This window comes from Somniosus microcephalus, chromosome 7 (genome assembly GCF_052327205.1).
Source record: "Somniosus microcephalus isolate GS21.2 chromosome 7, FLI_Smic_1.0, whole genome shotgun sequence".
In the NCBI taxonomy this organism is placed as follows: domain Eukaryota; kingdom Metazoa; phylum Chordata; class Chondrichthyes; order Squaliformes; family Somniosidae; genus Somniosus; species Somniosus microcephalus.
Window position 1 is genome coordinate 141,265,372 of NC_140993.1, and position 18,877 is coordinate 141,284,248.

The window sequence follows — 18,877 nt, forward strand, 5'->3', positions numbered from 1 at the left end:
AATACAACTGGCTGGTATTCGGGGTAGCATCAGCTCCGGCTATTTGGCAGAGGGCAATGGAACAAGTCCTGCAAGGGATCCCAGGGACCCAGTGTTATTTGGACGACATCCTGGTCACGGGCGAAAATGACAGTGATCACCTTGCCAACCTGGAGCAGGTGCTCACTAGATTGCAGGAATATGGGCTCCGAGCTAACCGCCCCAAATGCGAGTTTTTTAGAAAACAGATCTCGTATTGTGGCCACGTTATCGATAAAGAGGGGTTACATAAGCCCCCAGAGAAGATTGAGGCAGTAGTCAAGGCTCCAGCACCGGAAAATGTGTCACAACTGAGGTCGTTCCTCGGGCTGGTAAATTACTACCATAAGTTCTTGCCAAATTTGTCTACAATACTACACCCATTGAACACCCTACTACAAGCTGGGGTGCCATGGAAGTGGAGTGACGAATGTAGACGAGCTTTCCAGAAGAGCAAAACACTAATCACATCGAAAGAAGTAGTGGCCCATTACAACCCAGCATTACCAATTCGGTTGGCATGTGATGCGGCACCCTACGGCATTGGAGCGGTGCTGTCGCACAAATTCTTGGGTGGCTCAGAGAGGCCAATAGCCTTTGCGTCACGATCACTAACCTCAGCCAAGCGTAACTACGCCCAGATTGACAGGGAGGCCCTCAGCCTAGTGTGGTGAGTGAAAAAGTTCAATCACTATCTGCGCGGGCAGAAATTCACCTTGCTGACTGATCACCAGCCTCTTGTCTCCATTTTTAATCCGAAGAAGGGCGTTCCGGTGATGACTGCGCAACGACTACAAAGATGGTCACTTTTTCTAGGGGCGCACCACTATGAGATTGAATATAAGGGCATGAAACAGCATGGAAATGCTGATGGGCTATCACGCCTGCCACTGCCTACTGCGGAGGAAGCACCAGCAGTGGATCCTGTCGAAATATTCCATTCGACTATAGTTGAATACCTACTGGTAACTAACGCTTGTATCGAAAAGGAAACCTGAAATGACCCGACACTGTCTCGGGTATATGATTTGACGGTGAAGGGATGGCCAGCACATGGCGACTCACTGTTGCCAGCATTCTCGACAAGGAGAGAACAGCTGTCAGTGTGCCGGGGGACCTTGATGTGTGGATCCCGAGTGGTAATTCCACCCAAGTTAAGGGATAGAGTGCTCAATGAGCTTCATGAGGATCATCTGGGAGGGGTAAAAATGAAAAGCCTAGCCAGGGCTTATGTGTGGTGGCCAGGAATCGATAAACAAATTGAGGACCTGACCAAGAGCTGCTCAGGATGCCAGAAAGTCCAAAATGCACCACCACAGGCCCCTCTACACCCATGGGAGTGGCCCTCATCTCCATGGCAACAGGTGCATATTGATTTTGCTGGTCCATTCATGGACTCAATGTTTTTAATAGCCATGGATGCGCACTCGAAATGGCCTGAGGTCATCAAAATGTCCTCCACCACCATGGCGAAAACTATTGCAGTCCTACGGACCATTTTTGCCAGGAATGGCTTGCCAGAACAGATTTGCTCCGACAACGGACCACCGTTTGTGTCCGAAGAGTTCCGGAGGTTCTTGAAAAAGAATGGGGTAAGGCATTACAGATCCGCCCCGTATCATCCAGCCACAAATGGATTGGCTGAGAGGTTCGTACAAACCTTTAAGAAGGCAATAAAGGCTATGTACAATGACAACATTCCGCTGCAGCACAAGGTGGACCAGGCCCCAGCCATGATGTTCTTTAACCGAAGGTTAAGATCTCGCCTGGATTTACTCAGACCAAACGTACGAAGAGATGTTGAGAGTAAGCAATTCCAGCACATCCATGAGAAGCCAACAAGAAGCTTCAATGTAGGGCAACCAGTCTTGGCCCGCGACTACCGAACAGAAAAATGGCAGCCAGGAACGATACGCACACGGCAGGGCCCACTAATGTACACAGTGGATGTTGGGGAGAGCATCGTGAGACGCCATGCTGACCAGATCCTAGAGTCACAGGAACAAGTCAACCCCATGCCTCGCCCATACGTACAGGTCGCATCTACCCCAGAAACAGTAGCATCGGAAGCTGATGAACCAACCGACGACAGGGGGCCAGAACCGCCTCCGCACCAAGAGCAAGACACTCGGGAAAGGCGCTATCCAGAATGGGGAGGCTTCCTGATCCTAAGACTGAATATATAAATAGACTATTTTCAGCTAATGTTGCATGTTAAAAGTGTTAATTGTAATTAGTTTGATATTTAATTGTTAAATGAGTGTTATGGTACTGTTAATCTAAAAGGGGAGGAATTGTAATGTATATACCTTTAAGGGGGGAACTACTTTTTACAGCTCATGTATACTGTAGTACCGGCAGTGACCACACCTGTATATAGCACTGAGTAGTAATCTGTACAGTTCGTTCCACTGTGAGCCACGTTGAGTAAACACCTGTTGTTACCGTTCTCCTGCAGTCTGTGTCTTATTATACCCGGACACAACAAAAGTGCTCATGGCTGTTGTGATTCTTCATTGATTAGCTTTTTTGAAAATAGTACCGAGATGTTTCTTGGTGCTGACTATGTAGTTTTGAGAGGATTTAAGCAGCTGGTACAAGCAGGCAGCAATTGAGGTATGAGGGGTAAGTGGAATGAAAAGGTATTTGAGTGAATTTGGCCTGAACTGAAGTTTGATACAGATGTGTATTTGACTTTAAATTAATTTGTTACAACAGGACAGTGGAAACGACTGTTGTGTGAAACTTGCATGATGTGGGAGTTTTTGGAAACTATGAATGCTCAAGACAACCACATGTGTTTTCAAAATCTCATCCTTGTTTTCAAATCCCTCCATGACCTTGCCCCTCCCTAACTCTGTAATCTCCTCCACCCCTACAACTCTCCGAGATATCTGCACTTCTCCAATTCTGGCCTCTTGCAAATCACTGCTATTCATTGCTCCACCATTGGCGGCCATGCCTTCAGTTACCTAGGCCCCAAGCTTTGGAATTCACTCCCTAAACCTCTCTTCCTCGCTCTCCTCCTTTAAGGCGCTGCTTAAAACCTACCTCTTTGACCTATCCTAACATCTCATTGTGTTGCTTGGTGTCAAATTGTGTTTGATAATCATTCCTGTGAAGCATCTTGGGATGTTTTACCACGTTAAAGGCGCTACATAAATGCAAGTTGTTGTTGTTGTGTAAGAAGTATCTCCAAGTGGCTCATTTGGGCTCAATCTTGCTGGCTGGAATGTTCAGAGGTAAGAACGGGTGGGTTGGAGGTGTGGGGGGAAGTGAAAGTTGGACAAATATAGAACCCGACCCCAACCTGCCCACTTTCACCTTTTACTCTGGCATCCTCACGGTCCCCCAAGCTCCCCTGCCATCAGCCTGCCCCTCCCTGGGGTCAGGATTGAACCCCCGGGGGTCGTGACTCAGCTCCAGGGTCGGGGATCAGACCCCCCCAGGATTGCTCTCACCAACCCCTCCCCCCCAGCCCCGGGGGCCAGGGATCACCCCATTTCCCCCCCCCCCCAGGGATGGGGGCACCCCTCCCGGCCTTGGACCCCCACCCCCCCACCATCCTGGGCCCAGCACTTACCTGGTCCTGTGGCCTCCTTGTCTGAGTTCCCAGCACGAATGGAAGCCAGCTTGTCAATCAGGCTGACTTCCAGGTGGGGAACTCGCCCTTTCTGTCGCACGTACGCTGTGGAATTAAAACTCCACAGCGTACCGGGAAACCTGAACTTCTGGGTTTCCCACCATCTCCCGGGTCCCTCCACACCGTACGGGTGGGTCCTGGGAAAATCCAGCCCAGTGAGCTTGAGAAATAATAGGAGTCAGTGTATAGCAGAAGAAAGGGTTCCTGGGTTGCATATCTCAGGAGGCTGTCGTCTTACAGATAAAGAGGAATATTGGGGCAGAGGAAGCAAATTCTGATACCATCACTGGGAAGGTGAGGGGAATGGAGGACTCAGATGGTGGTGATTGTAATGATATCAGCAAATAGTGATGGTATTTGCCTGTTTGATTATTTATGCCTTACCAGCAGAGGGCATGTGAGAGAGACAGTTTAGTTTTAGTTTCGTTTTAGATGGATCTCTAAGATGGTGTCTCCTGTAAAACTGTTAACATGCTTGAACAGACTTTAGATAAAAGACATTCTTTTTCATCAATGAGTCGTCATTGAACCCACATACAAATCAATACATGGTGTCAGAAGTGATTGAAAGAGATGAAGAGGAAAAATCTGAAGTTAGCAACTCGACGAGACAGTGAACGGAGTCGTGGCAAGTAAACTACCCAGCGAAATCAGCTCTTCACATATTAGCAAGCCAAAAGAGAAAATTGTTACTTACCATTGGAGAATAGCTAACGAAGTAAAAAATGGAAGGTTTACACCCACCGGCGAAGCTTCAGTTGACAGGTAATGTGGCTGAAAATTGGAGGAGATTCAAACAACGTTTGGAGTTGTACTTAGCGGCAATCGGAGCTGACGAGAAAAGTGATAAAATGAAAGCGTCAGTGTTCTTACATGTCGTGGGTGATGAAGCGCTGGAGGTGTATAATAACTTCACATTCGCTGCTGATGGAGACAAAATGAAGCTGGATAAAATAATGGAACAGTTTGAGGCCTACTGCATACCTAAATGTAACGTGACGTTTGAGTGGCACAGATTTTTCACATGTGTACAGAAAACGGGAGAGACTATTGATCAGTATGTGACTGAACTGAGAAACAGAAGCAAAACGTATGAATTTGGGGGACTGACAGACTCGCTAATAAAAGACAGACTGGTGTGTGGTATTCCAGATAATGGTCTAAGGGAAAGACTGCTAAGAGAGCAAAATCTAGACCTGGGAAAAGCCATAGCACTGTGTAGGGCTACAGAGACTGTGAAGTCGCAGGCAAAGGAGCTGTTCAGTGACAGTAGCTGCAACGTGGATGCAGTGAGAAAGAACGGACACAAACCGTTTAACAAAAAGAGCGCCAATGTGAAAAAAGAGGCGTGGCCAGCGAACAAAAATGAAAGGGGCAATCGAAAGTCATGTAGTCGATGCGGTACACAGCATCCACCAAAAAAGTGTCCAGCATATGGTAAAACATGCAATAGTTGCAACAAAAACAACCATTATGCTCGTTGCTGTAAGAACCAAGTGCAACAAAGCAAGGTCCATACAGTAGATGAAAGCGAGATAGAGGAGTTCTATGTGGATGTTGTGTCTGAAAACAAAAAAGAAAAAAGAGACTGGATGTTGACACTAAAAGTGAATGACATACATATTCCATTTAAAGTGGATACTGGAGCACAAGTTAATGTGATGTCAGAGACTGATTTTAAGAAAATTAGACCCAGACCAAAGATACATGGAATAAAAGTGAAAGTGACAGGATACTCGGGTACTGATGTACCAGTGAAAGGAAAATGCATTGTCAAAGTGACACACAAGGACAGAGAGCACACGCTAGCATTAATCGTGGTGCCAAAGGATGTGCAAGCCATACTAGGTTTAAAAGCCTGTGAGAGACTGAACCTGGTAAAGAGAGTCCTCATTGTGGAAAGCGAAGGAGGGACAGCCTATGATGAACTCATGAAAGAGTACAACGACCTATTTCAGGGTCTAGGCTGCCTTCCAGGAGAACACACGATCAGAGTAGATAAAAGTATGCCAACGGTCATACATCCATGCAAAAAAGTTCCGTTTGCTCTTCAAAAGCAACTGAAGGCAGAGTTGGACAGGATGGAAAGCCTGAACATGATTCAGAAGATAGATGAGCCAACTGAGTGGGTGAGTTCCCTCGTCATTGTGGACAAAAAGAATGGAAAGCTCAGAATTTGCCTGGATCCAAGAGATCTAAACAGAGCAATAAAGAGAGAGCACTTCAAGCTTCCTACACGTGAGGAAATCATGTCACAGTTTGCAAATGCAAAGTATTTCAGCAAGTTAGATGCATCATCAGGATTTTGGCAGATGAAACTGGACGAGGCAAGTTCAAGACTGTGCACGTTCAACAGTCCATTTGGCAGATACAGATTCCTAAGGCTACCATTTGGCATTGCCTCAGCTCCTGAAGTGTATCACAAAACTATCCATATGATCTATGAGCACCTGGAGGGAGTTGATACATCAATGGATGACATCATAGTATGGGGAACCATGAGAACTGAGCATGATGAGAGACTGAAAAAAGTGCTGGAAGCAACAAGGAAAACAAACCTGAAGCTGAATAGAGAGAAATGCCAGCTCGGGGTGACAGAACTGACATTCGTGGGAGGTATCCTTAGCAGTGAGGGCATCAGACCAGATCCCAGAAAGGTGTCCGCCATTGAGAATATGCCAAAGCCACAATGCAAAAAGGACGTGCAGAAGTTTAATGGAATGATCAACTACATGGGTAAATTCATATCCAACCTCTCAGAAAAGATGGCGCCACTGAGACGACTAACTGAAAAGAATATAGAATGGGAATGGAATCATGAGCATGAGAAGTCATGGAGCGATCTAAAGAAACTGCTCACAGAGGAACCAGTTCTGAGGTTTTATGACCCAGCGAGACCCATCAAGATATCATCAGATGCATCACAGAGTGGGCTCGGTGCCATTCTTCTGCAAAAATATGACTACTGGCAACCTATTGCATATGCATCGCGCTCAATGACAGACGCGGAGACGCGATATGCTCAAATAGAAAAGGAGCTGCTCAGCATCACATACGCCTGTGAAAGATTTCACCAGTTTGTGTCAGGACAAGCAATCAGTGTAGAGACTGACCATAAGCCCTTGATTGCATTGTTCCAAAAGCCACTAAATGGCTGTCCGCTTAGAATACAAAGAATGATGATCAGGCTGCAACGCTATACACTGTTGCGTACACCCCGGGTAAGCTGATGTATACAGCAGACACGTTGTCCAGAGCTGTTGACCCAAGACAGCCCGCAAACGCCAAAATGGATGAAAAAGTGAACGCCTACGTGGACATGATCACAAATGCACTGCCCATAGCAGATGCAAAAATGGAGCTCATAAAGACTGAGACAAACAAAGACGAAACACTGAGACGACTGAGGAAAAGCATCTTGGATGGATGGCCCAACATGAAGCAAGACTGCTCACCTGACATGGCAGAGTACTGGAACTGCAGGGTGGAACTATCAGTGGTCGAAGACATCATCTACAAAGGAAGTAAAATAGTTATCCCAAAGAGTCTGAGAAAAGAGATGCTAAAAAGGATCCATGGAGGACATCTGGGAATCGAAAAGTGTAAGAAAAGAGCACAAGAGGTGATGTACTGGCCACAAATCAACCAAGATGTGACAAATGAGGTGTCAAACTGCACAATATGCCTGAAATATCGAGCAAGCAATCCGGTAGAACCACTAAAGCCACACCCAGCGCCAGGCAGACCTTACCAGAAGGTAGGCACTGACCTATTCGTATGTCAAGGGAAGGGCTATCTTGTAGTCACAGACTATTACTCCCTGTATCCAAAGGTTTGTAGACTGTACACCACCACTGCAGATGCTGTGATAACATGTATGAAAGCCATATTCTCCAGACATGGCGTGGCAAGCGAGGTCTTCACAGACAACGGACCCCAGTTTTACAATGCAAGTTTCCGACACTTTGCCAAAGAGTGGGACTTTGTCCACACAACGTCAAGTCCTCACTTTCCACAGTCCAATGGACTAGTGGAAAAATCGGTCCAGACAGTGAAAAGACTGATGTACAAGGCAAAAGACAGTGGAACTGACTTCTACCAGAGCATGCTTGTATACCGCACAACGCCGCTCGAGTGTGGTATGTCACCAGCCCAACTCCTTATGGGACGTCTGCTAAGGTCAAACCTACCCATCCTGGAGAACCTCCTGAAAACAAAAGAGGGGGAGAAAGTGAGGAAGTTCAAAGAACAACAGAAAGAAAAGCAAAAGTACTACTATGACAGAGGAACACAAAACCTACCTGAACTCCACACTGGTGACCAAGTAAGGTTCAAAGACAAAACAAACATATGGACTCGGAAGGGAACTGTCCTGAGTGAAGTTCAACCAAGATCATACACCATTCAGACAGATGAGGGTGCTGTTCTGCGAAGAAATCGTCGGGATCTTCTCATGGGACCAACCACAGCAGGTCAAAAGACTGATACTGTTGAACAACCTGATCACACAGCAGGTCAAAATACTGATACTGTTGAACAACCTGATCACACAGCTGAGAAACCATCATCTGAGGCAACAACTCAGATTCAAGGACAATCAATCAGAAAATCCTCAAGACGCGTGAAGCCTCCTGAGAGACTCATTGAGCAAGTTTAAGGACTCTTGTTATAGAAGGAAGTAATGTTATCTTATTCTCTCTTCAAGTTCTAGTGTATTTACATATTTCATGTGAACACACAAAACAAGGTTAAAAAATCTTGATAATGATAATGATAATGTAAGTTCATTAAGTGTTACAGTTAAAATGCAGAGTAATACAAAGAAAACATGTAGTTAGATAAAAGTAAAATACTTTTGTTTTAAGAAAGGGAGATGTAATGATATCAGCAAATAGTGATGGTATTTGCCTGTTTGATTATTTATGCCTTACCAGCAGAGGGCATGTGAGAGAGACAGTTTAGTTTTAGTTTCGTTTTAGATGGATCTCGAAGATGGTGTCTCCTGTAAAACTATTAACATGCTTGAACAGACTTTAGATAAAAGACATTGGGCTAGATTTTCAGTCGCTTGCGCCAGCAGTTAGCGCCTTAAGAGAAGTGATTTTCGGGCGCTATGCGTGTAGCGCCCGGGCGCAGCGCAGTTTGCGCCCTGCCCCAAATTAAGTTGCCTGTTAGCGCCGGCGCAAAGTTTAGCGCCCGCCCGGATGCGCGCGCAGAAAATGACGTCACATCCTCGTGCAACGCCCTTTGTGCGCCCCGATTCCAAACTTCAGTCGGACCGCCCCATTGTGCGGCTGGCGGCCGGAGCGTTTGGAAAAAGGAACGCAACACAACCAGCGCGGGCCCCGGGGGGCGCAAATTAAAGGGGACGTACTCTCCAGTATAAAGGCCAGCCTTTTTTCAGAAAACACTCTTGTGCAACGCATTTCTGGAGACACAACAAAGAGGATAGCTAACTGGTTTCAAGCAGCAAGAGCCAGGTATTTTTGGACTCAGGCCAGAGTGCTGCAAGTGGCCTTTTGGAAATTAGAGTGTTTGCCAGGATTTGATGGGGGTTGCATGGGGTGCCAACGCGGAGCTGCAGCTCCATGTCCGTAGAGCTCGCAGACGCATTGTGAGAGGGGCAGCCCTGGCTAGAGGCAGAGGGGGCTACAGGCGTCGGCCACGTAGGCCTTACCCAGTCAGGCTATACCGCCAGCAGCGCTCCTACCTAAACATGAGTGCCGCGCGATGTGTTAAAAGGGTCCGATTCCGAAAGGAGGTGATTGCAGAGACCTGCCACCTGCTTCGCCGAGATCTGCGGCCAAAGCTCAGGTGCAGGACGTCTCTGTCGGTGGAAGTGAAGGTGACGGTGGCATTGAACTTCTATGCCACCGGCTCCTTCCAATACGCTGCTGGGGACATAGCAAACATCTCCCAGTACGGCGCGCATCGCTGCATCCGCCAGGTGACCGAAGCACTGTTCAGAAGGAGAAGCCAATTCATCTCCTTCCCCATGGCCCTGGAGAGCCAGCATCAGCGCGCATTGGGATTTTCCAGACTCAGGGAATTCCCCTTGGTGCAGGGCGCCATTGACTGTACGCATGTGGCTTTGCGGGCCCCTCTGGAGCATGGCGAGCAGTATCGCAACAGGAAGGGCTACCATTCTCTGAATGTGCAGCTGGTCTGTGACCACAAGCAGCGCATCATGGCAGTCAACGCCAGCTTCCCAGGCAGCAGCCACGATGCCTTTATCCTGTGGCAGAGTACTGTGCATGACATGTTCCAGGCACAGCCTCCCCCAAGAGGATGGCTACTCGGGGACAAAGGCTATCCTTTGTGCACCTGGCTCATGACCCCGCTCCGCGCGCCCAGGACCGCTGCTGAAGAGGCCTACAACGAGAGCCATCAAACCACCCGCAACATCATCGAGCTAACTATTGGGGTCCTCAAGCAGCGGTTCCGCTGCCTTGATCGCTCCGGAGGAGCTCTCCAGTATTCGCCGGACCGGGTCTCCCAATTTGTGGTGGTTTGCTGCATGCTACACAACCTGGCTATCCGCAGGACTCAGGCACTGCCACCTGACGTTGGACCAGCACCTCAGGAGGAGAGCAGGAGGAGCATGAGGAGGAGGAGGAGGAGGAGCAGGAGTACGTTCCCAGGAGGGAGCGACCAGGGCCAAGGGCCGCACGACGCCACCTTATTACACGGTACTTCTAAGCCCCCTGTCAGGGAATGGCCAGGGGCCATGAGGGAAGATGAATGCAGCCGCTCCGCAAGCCCTCAGCCGGCGAAGCCAACAAACACTAAGAACAACCATGGAGACTGCATGAATAAAGATAATTTTTTATTACACAAAAATGAAAAGCCCTTCCCACATGAATCCCCAAAAACAATAAACGGGCCCCACAAAAAGCCCAACAAACGACTCACTCCCACAAACTGGGGAGGAGTCACTCCACCTTTCTTCAAACCGGGCCTCAACGTCGGCCTAACGCAAAAAATAAGCCCTCCAACAACACAACCATGGGCAAAATAAAGATGGCCACCGCCATATAAAAGGAAAGCTGCCCACACCCTCTACTGAGTGGCCCGCGAGGGCGAGACCTTGCCCAGCCTTTTGCCTCCCCTGCCCGGCCTGCTGCTCCTTCGCAAGCTCTGCCCAGTGGCTGCTGCGAGGCTGGGGGAAGGCGCCTGAGGCTCAGATGCCCTTCCGCCAGATGCCGCTGGGGGGCGGCCTACACGGCGTTTGGGCCTCGAGGGGCCGTCTGCTGAGTGGCGCACCTGAGCCTGGCCACCATCAGCTGCAGCCGCTTGCCCTTGACACCCCAGTGGGGGAATGGCAGCGACGGATGGCGCAATGTGGGCCAGCTGGCGTCTGGGATGCGCTGGCTGGTGCTGTGGCGCGGTGGCACTCGGCCGGGCCCGCACTGCAGGATCCGCAACAATCAGCCGAGGGGCGGCTTGCTGGGATGGTCCAGCGCGGCGGCTGCCCTGGCGATGCCTGCCTGAGACAGCGCGTGTGGCAGCAGTGAGTGCCCCTGTGGTCCTGGTGTGCGCGCGCATCACAGCCGCCAGGGTCTTGACGGCATCAGTCAGCATGCGGCCACTCGCGGCAGTTGCTGCCCCGAACTCGCGCACACTGGTCGCCAGCGACTCGATGGCCTCAGGCATGCGCCCCACCACGCTCATGAGCTCCGTGTGGCGCCGGTCCGAATCCTCGGCCATCTTATCCAGCTTCCGCACCTCCTCCGAGGTGAAGGTGTCCGGACTGGAGTCGCGACTCTCCCGCTGGGGAGGAGGGGGCCGAACTAGGGGACCCTTGCCGCGTTGGTGGCGGCGAGTGTGCCGATCAGCAGCACTCCCCTCTGATCCTTCCCCCCTTTGGGGGGAAGGCCGCGGGCCACGCGCACGGCTCCTGGGTGGCTGGACGCCACTGGTCCCAGAAGCTGCATTGCCCTGCGACAGTTCCTCCAGGCACTCGTCCAGTGAGGAGGTGTCAAGCATTTCCTCCTCTCCTGCGGGACGTGACTGTTCCCCCGAAGGTCCGGCTTGCTCCTCCTCCTCCTCCTGCTCAGAGGTGCTGTCACTGGCAGCTTCAGGGTCCTGGTCGTCACCAGCTGAAAGCAGGAATGCACAAGAGTAGCTTCAGAGTGAGGAGACGGCGTCAGCGAGGGAGTTAGGACTGGTGGCATTCAGCGCATTGGTGGGACAGTGGCAAAGGAGGTAGCTCGGATGGGCCAGTGCGACGCGAGAGGGCCAAAAGGCGAGGTCCTTACCATTGCCGGGCAGTGGAGGGTCGGATACTCCGCACGCTGTGGGGACAATCACACGGGCTCCCATGAGCACACACACGCGCTCCTCCAGCCGAGTGAGCTTCTGCAGCTTGGCGCGGCCACCCCTGGCACGCGCCTGGCGATTAAACGCTACTTTAGCCTGCAAGAGAAAGGACGGGCTGTAAGTGCGCAGTGAAGCCCTGATGTAGTGTGCACTGCCTCCCATGGTGGAATAGCTTGGACAGAGTGAAGCCCTGATGTAGTGTGCACTGCCTCCCATGGTGGAATAGCGTGGACAGAGTGAAGCCCTGATGTAGTGTGCACTGCCTCCCATGGTGGAATAGCTTGGACAAAGTGTAGAGTGCCGAATGGCCATGTGATGCTCATGACTGTCCCAATGCTGCTGGCTGAGGGCTGGCCAATAGGACTTTCAGCTCCCTTTGCCCATCATGTCAGGTGTACATGCAAGAATGAGGAGGAGACTGGAAAGGCTACTCACCTTCACAATCTTGGTCAGATCGTTGTATTTTTTACGGCATTGTTTGTGGGTCCTGGGGGCATCGCCGGTGAACGTCACCCTCTGGGCGATCTGCTTCCAGGCTTTGGTGTAGTCGTGGTGGGTTGGATTCCTCCCACTCTCTGGGAACAAGATCTTGCGCCTCACCTCCAGAGCTGTGACCATTATGTCCAGATCACCCTCTGAGAAGCGCAGGGCACGCTGACGGGCCTTCTCTGGCGTTGCCATGACTCCCTGGGGCTGAGCAGCAGTGTTGAGGCCTCTTTGCAAGGCTGCAGTGTGCAGGGTGTGGCAGCAGACCAATTCGTCCCTTCCCCCTTTAAGAGCTGGTCGGCGCCACGGGGTCTGCTGTCAGTCCAAAAATGACCGCACCCGCGCTGCGCCCCGCCTGGGCGCTATCCCTCTGGACCGCCGGCTTAGCGCCTAAAGATAGGAGTGGAACGCCTCTTTTAGCGCTCCACCAATCTCTTAGGGCGAAGCCACTGAATTTCCGGGGGCGGGCGCTAACTTCGGGCGGGCGCTAAGGTTAGCGCCCCAAAACTGTCTATACTGAAAATCTAGCCCATTCTCTTTCATCAATGAGTCGTCATTGAACCCACATACAAATCAATACAGTGATGCAGGAAACTCCATGGCCTAGTGATTGGATATGGCCACAAAATGGGCGGTGTCATGGCCCAACGATGTTAAGCTGTGCCAGGTCAAAATGGTCTCAGTAGCACACAAAATTCGTGCTCAGTCCTCAATAACATGATTATTATCTTGATCTCAGCACTAAAACCACTGCTCATTGGTTTACTGCTCAACAGGTGGGCCAACATCGGGCCCAGTCTAATTCCCAGTTATGTTTGGCACAGGCTTTATTCAGTACTTTAAAGGGGCGGTGCAGTGATGCTACAGCACCTCATTGTCAACCCAGTTCCAACTTCACCTGGAAGAAGATGGCAGTGGAAGCACATGGCTGAGCCTCAGCACAGGGAGAGAGCCTGCAGATTCTCAGACGGGCCACTTGAGGCACTGGTGGTGGCCATGGAGAGGAGGCGGGCTGGAAGCCCTCGCCACATACATCTCAAAGGCTCTGGCAGGAGATAACTGCCTATGTGACGGCCCACACTGTGGTCCCCAGGTCGGCGATCCAGTGCCGCAAGAAGGTTAGTGACCTCACATGACAGATCAAGGTGAGTGAAGGCTTAAGCAAATGCCATATCCCACCATCTGCACCATAAGTCTCACACACTGTTCAATGCACCACACCCCCATCACTCACCTACCAACAATCTCTTCCTCACAATCATAGCTTCACTTCACCCTCACAACCTTACCACTGCTTTAACACTCACACCTTGCACACACTGACAGCTTTTAAGTATGGCAGGCACATGACTCAGACAGATTGCACCACACTCGCACACTTCCCTTTCTCTTGCAGGCCAAGGTTGCGCATAACAGGAGGGAGCAGTGGCAGACAGACAGGGGGCAGGCTGCCATCCAGGACCTCAGCCATCTGGAGAAGCGAGTGCTGGAGATCATTGGGCGACAGATCATACAGGCCATGGCAACCGGCGAGGTTGAAGCCCTTGGGGACAACAACGGTCTGCTCATTCCTAATCCTTCATCTCACATCCCACTTACCTCTCATCCCACAATCTCTTCTCACTTTCAAGCTGCTGATGTTGTATGCTTGGATATCTTGCTTCCCCCCACCATTCCCTCACCATAACCCGACTCTTGTGCCTTTCTGCTTTCAGCTAATCAAGAACAAGCACCTGAGCAGCCTGTCACCGAGGCGATGCAGGAGAGCGAGGGGGGAGAAGAAGAAGAAGACACCACGTCACTGCATCTGTCACTCCCAGACACCAGCTCAGAAACTGGCACTACGCGTACTTTCGAGGCTAGTGTAGAAGTGAGATCTGCACAAGGTGAGGCACTGGGAGTGAGTGGGCTGCAGCAAGGCCAGGGGGAAAGGGTAGCTTGGGGGCCCGCTGCCTGAAGGGTGAGTTCGCAGGCGAGTTCTGTTGCACAGGACTCCGATGAGGACCTCGATGGGGCGACCTTCAGAAGAAGGGTGATGGGCATGCACAGCGAATTGCTAGGTACGATGGCAAGCCTCCCAGAGAGCCTCTCGGCAATGTCAAGGAGCATGGAGGAGTCCACCTCCAACATTGCACGGGGCTTTGCACGGAGCTTGGATTTCCAGGCTGGAAAACTCCCGAAGAGACCGTGTCGACCCAGACATGATGGTGCGTGTGAGGGGCGATATCGCGGCTGCCATTGCAGCACAGGCATAAGCGAGCAACAACAACTTATATTTATATAGTGCCTTTAATGTAGTAAAATGTCCCAAGGTGCTTCACAGGAGTGTTAGAGCACAAACATTTGAAACCGAGCCACATAAGATGAAATATGGGCAGGTGACCAGAAGCTTGGTCAAAGAGGGAGGTTTTAAGGAGCGTCTTAAAGGAGGAAAGAGAGGTAGAGAGGCGGAGAAGTTTAGGGAGGGAATTCCAGAGCTTAGGGCCTAGGCAACAGAAGGCACGGCCACCAATGGTGGAGCGATTATAATCAGGGATGCTCAAGAGCGCAGAATTTGAGGAGCGCAGATATCTTGGGGTGGGAGGCGGGGGAGGGGGGGTTGTGGGGCTGGAGGAGATTACAGAGATAGGAAGGGGTGAGGCCATGGAGGGATTTGAATACAAGGATGAGAATTTTAAAATCGAGGCGTTGCTTAACCGGGAGCCAATGGAGGTCAGCAAGCACAGAGGTGATGGGTGAACGGGACTTAGTGTGAGTTAGGACACAGGCAGCCGAGTTTTGGATGACCTCAAGTTTACATAGAGTAGAATGTGGGAGGCCAGTCAGGAGTGTGTTGGAATAGTCAAGTCTAGAGGTAACAAAGGCATGGATGAGGGTTTCAGCAGCAGATGAGCAGATGAGCAGAGGCAGAGGCAGAGGCAGAGATGGGCAATGTTACAGAGGTGGAAATAAGTGGTCTTAGTTATGCCATGGATATGTAGTCGGAAGCTCATTTCGGGGTCAACTATGACACCAAGGTTGCGGACAGTGTGGTTCAGCCTCAGACAGATGTTAGGGAGAATGATGGAGTCAGTGGCTAAGGAACGGAGTTTGTGGCAGGGACCGAAAACAATGGCTTCGGTCTCCCCAATATTTAATTGGAGAAAATTTCTGCTCATCCAGTACTGGATGGTGGACAAACAGCCTGACAATTTAGAGACCATGGAGGTGTCAAGAGAAGAGGTGGTGAGGTAGAGTTGGGTGTCGTCAGTGTACCTGTGGAAACTGATGCCGTGTTTTTGGATGATGTCACCAAGGGGCAGCATGTAGATGAGAAATAGGAGGGGGCCAAGGATAGATCATTGGGGGACACCAGAGGTGACGATGCGGGAGAGGGAAGAGAAGCCATTGCAGGTGATTTTCTGGCTACGATTAGATAGATAAGAATGGAACCAGGCAAGTACAGTCCCACCCAGCTGGACGATGGTGGAGAGGCATTGGAGGAAGATGGAGTGGTCAACCATGTCAAAGGCTGCAGACAGGTCGAGAAGGACGAGGAGGGATAGTTAACCATTGTCACAGCCACAAAGGGTGTCATTTGTGACTTTGAGAGCCGTTTCGATACTGTGGCGGGGCGAAAACTGGATTGGAGGGATTCAAACATGGAGCTCTGGGAAAGTTGGGTACGGATTGGGAGGCGACAACACGTTCAAGGACTTTGGAGAGGAAAGGGAGGTTGGAGATGGGGTGGTAGTTTGCAAGGACCCAACGTCTTCGTGCTGCAGCGGAAATGCAGACCGTTCACATGAAGTCTCAACTTGATGCCACCCAAGCTCAGACTGCTGTCATTGTGGCTGGGTTTACCACTTTCGATCGGGGCTTGCAGGGTGTCGCAGCAGCCAAGCAATCCCTGGGGGAGTGGCAGTGAGTCTGTGGAGCAGGACCCTGCTGTCCTCTCTCAGAAGACAGCATTTCTGTTCCCACCACTGCCACTCCGCCATTGCCCTTGCCGTTACTTGTCAGCAGCTAGGCTAGACTGCTGCCATCCATGCCGAGGTGGTGCAGTCTACAGCTGGGCCTTCTAGGGCCAGAGTTGCTCAAGGTCGTCCTGCAAGGCCATTTGAAATCTCCCTCATGGAAACTCAGCAGCCTTCCACCAGCCATGCTGCAGCCACTGGGGGAGCACTTCGTAGGAGCACTAGGACAGGTAAGCGCACCTGAATGACAGGCACTTTTAAAAAAATGTATTCATGCGATGTGGGCGTCACTGGCAAGGCCAGCATTTATTGCCATCCCTAATTGCCCTTGAGAAGGTGGTGATGAGCTGCATCCTTGAACCGCTGCAGTCCGTGTGGTGAAGGTGCTCCCATAGTGCTGTTAGGGAGGGAGTTCCAGGATTTTGACCCAGCAACGATGAAGCAACGGCGATATATTTGCAAGTCAGGATAATGTGTGACTTGGAGGGGAACTTGGAGGTGGTGGTGTTCCCATGTGCCTGCTGCCCTTGTCCTTCTAGGTGGTAAATGTCGCGGGTTTGGGAGGTGCTGTCGAAGAAGCCTTGGCGAGTTGCTGCAGTGCATCTTGTAGATGGTACACACTGCAGCCACGGTGGAGGGGGTGAATATTTCAGGTGGTAGATGAGGTGCCAATCAAGTGGGCTGCTTTGTCCTGGATGGTGTCAAGCTTCTTAAGTGTTGTTGGAGCTGCACTCATCTAGGAAAGTGGAGAGTATTCCATCACTAAGGGATTGCACAAGGGTGATCTGTTGATATCGTATGTGTAAATTGATTTTTGATAAATGTATTCATTTTGTTTTGAATCGTTTGTGGTGGCTCTTATTTCAGCTTTGTGCTGAAGAGGATGCTGTGATATTCTGTGACAGAGGGATAGTATGATGGGGATGTGGTGAGCAACGGAGATCTGGGCTTTCATTCATTCGAATCAGAGTCTGATGAGGCGTTCACGGACTGCCCGTCCGGAAGCGAGATTGGCTGCTTACCTCCTACCTTGTCCTCTTGCTCATCTTCCTCCTCCTCCTCTTCTCCCTCCTGCTCCTCCTGAGGTGGTCCCGCAATCCCTGGTGGCAAGGACTGCGCCCTCATGATGGCCAAGTTGTAAAGCATGCAGCAAACCAGCACAAAATGGGACAACCACTCCGGCAAGTACTGGAGGTCTCCTCCTGAGTGGTCAAGGCAGCGGAACCATTGCTTTAGTAGCCAGATGACCTGCTCGATGATGTTCCTGGTGGAAGCATGGCTCCCATTATATGAGTGCTGGGCACGAGTGTTGGGGTTGCGGAGGGGAGTCATGAGCCAGGTGGACAGTGGATAGCCCTTGTCTCCAAGCAGCCACCCTCGAGTTTGCTGTGGTGGCTGGAAGATTGCTGGCACACCGAACTGACGCAGGATGTAGGCATCATGACTGCTGCCAGGATAGCGGGCATTGACCATCAGGAAGTGTTGGGTGTGGTCACACCAACTGAACATTAGGTGAGTGGTAGCCTTTGCAGTTATGGAAAATCTCAGGATTGTTATGCGGCGCCCGCAAAACCACGTGGGTGCAGTTGATGGCGCCCTGCACCATGGGGAAGCCCGCTATCCTAGCAAAGCCACATGCACGCTTGTCCTGCTTCACTCTGCTCAAAGAAGAAAACGTAATCCCTTCTCCTGGTGGAGAGAGCCTCTGTGGCTTCCCGTATGCAGTGATTGTGAAATGTTGGCTATGTCTCCTGCTGCAGACTGGAAGGATCCGCTGGTGAAGAAATTGAGTGCCACTGTGACCTTGATGGCCACTGGAAGAGCCGTGGACCCCTGCTCTGAGGCCGCAGGCCTGGTTGCAGGAGGTGGCAGTTCTGTAACCACCTCCTTGGTGAAGTGTAACCTTCTAATACACTGCTCTTTGCTTAAGTGGATATAAGAGAAGTGCTCTCGGAAGATCCTAGGTAGGTAAGGCCTCCTGTTGAGAGCCCTCCTGGCCCTCCTTCTCCTCCCTCTGCGTGCATCTTCTTGTCGTCTTTGTTGCCTCCACCCCCTCTCCCTAAGATACTCAAGCACGATGGAGACTGCCAGTACAGCCCCCATGACTGTGAGCAAGTGTTGTGAGCAGAAGCCTTTAAATATGAATGAAGGTGTTCTCCACTTGCAACAACACCCCTGTCACCTTATGACCTTGAAAGAAGTTAATAAAGCTGCTGGAGTTGCAGAAAGTAGCACAGAGCCAGTCAGAAACATGTCAGGTGCAAGTTATTGCTGATGATCCCTTTTAATACCGCTGCTGGAGCCTCCTTCCTGCTTCTCTGTGCTTGCTCAGCTCCTTGCACTTAAGACATGCCGGTAAGTGGAGTGGCGAAGTCGAAACTCGCAGATCGGGTGTCAAGTGATGTTGCACACTCACTGACATCACGATCTGCATCATCTATATAATTTTGCCGAG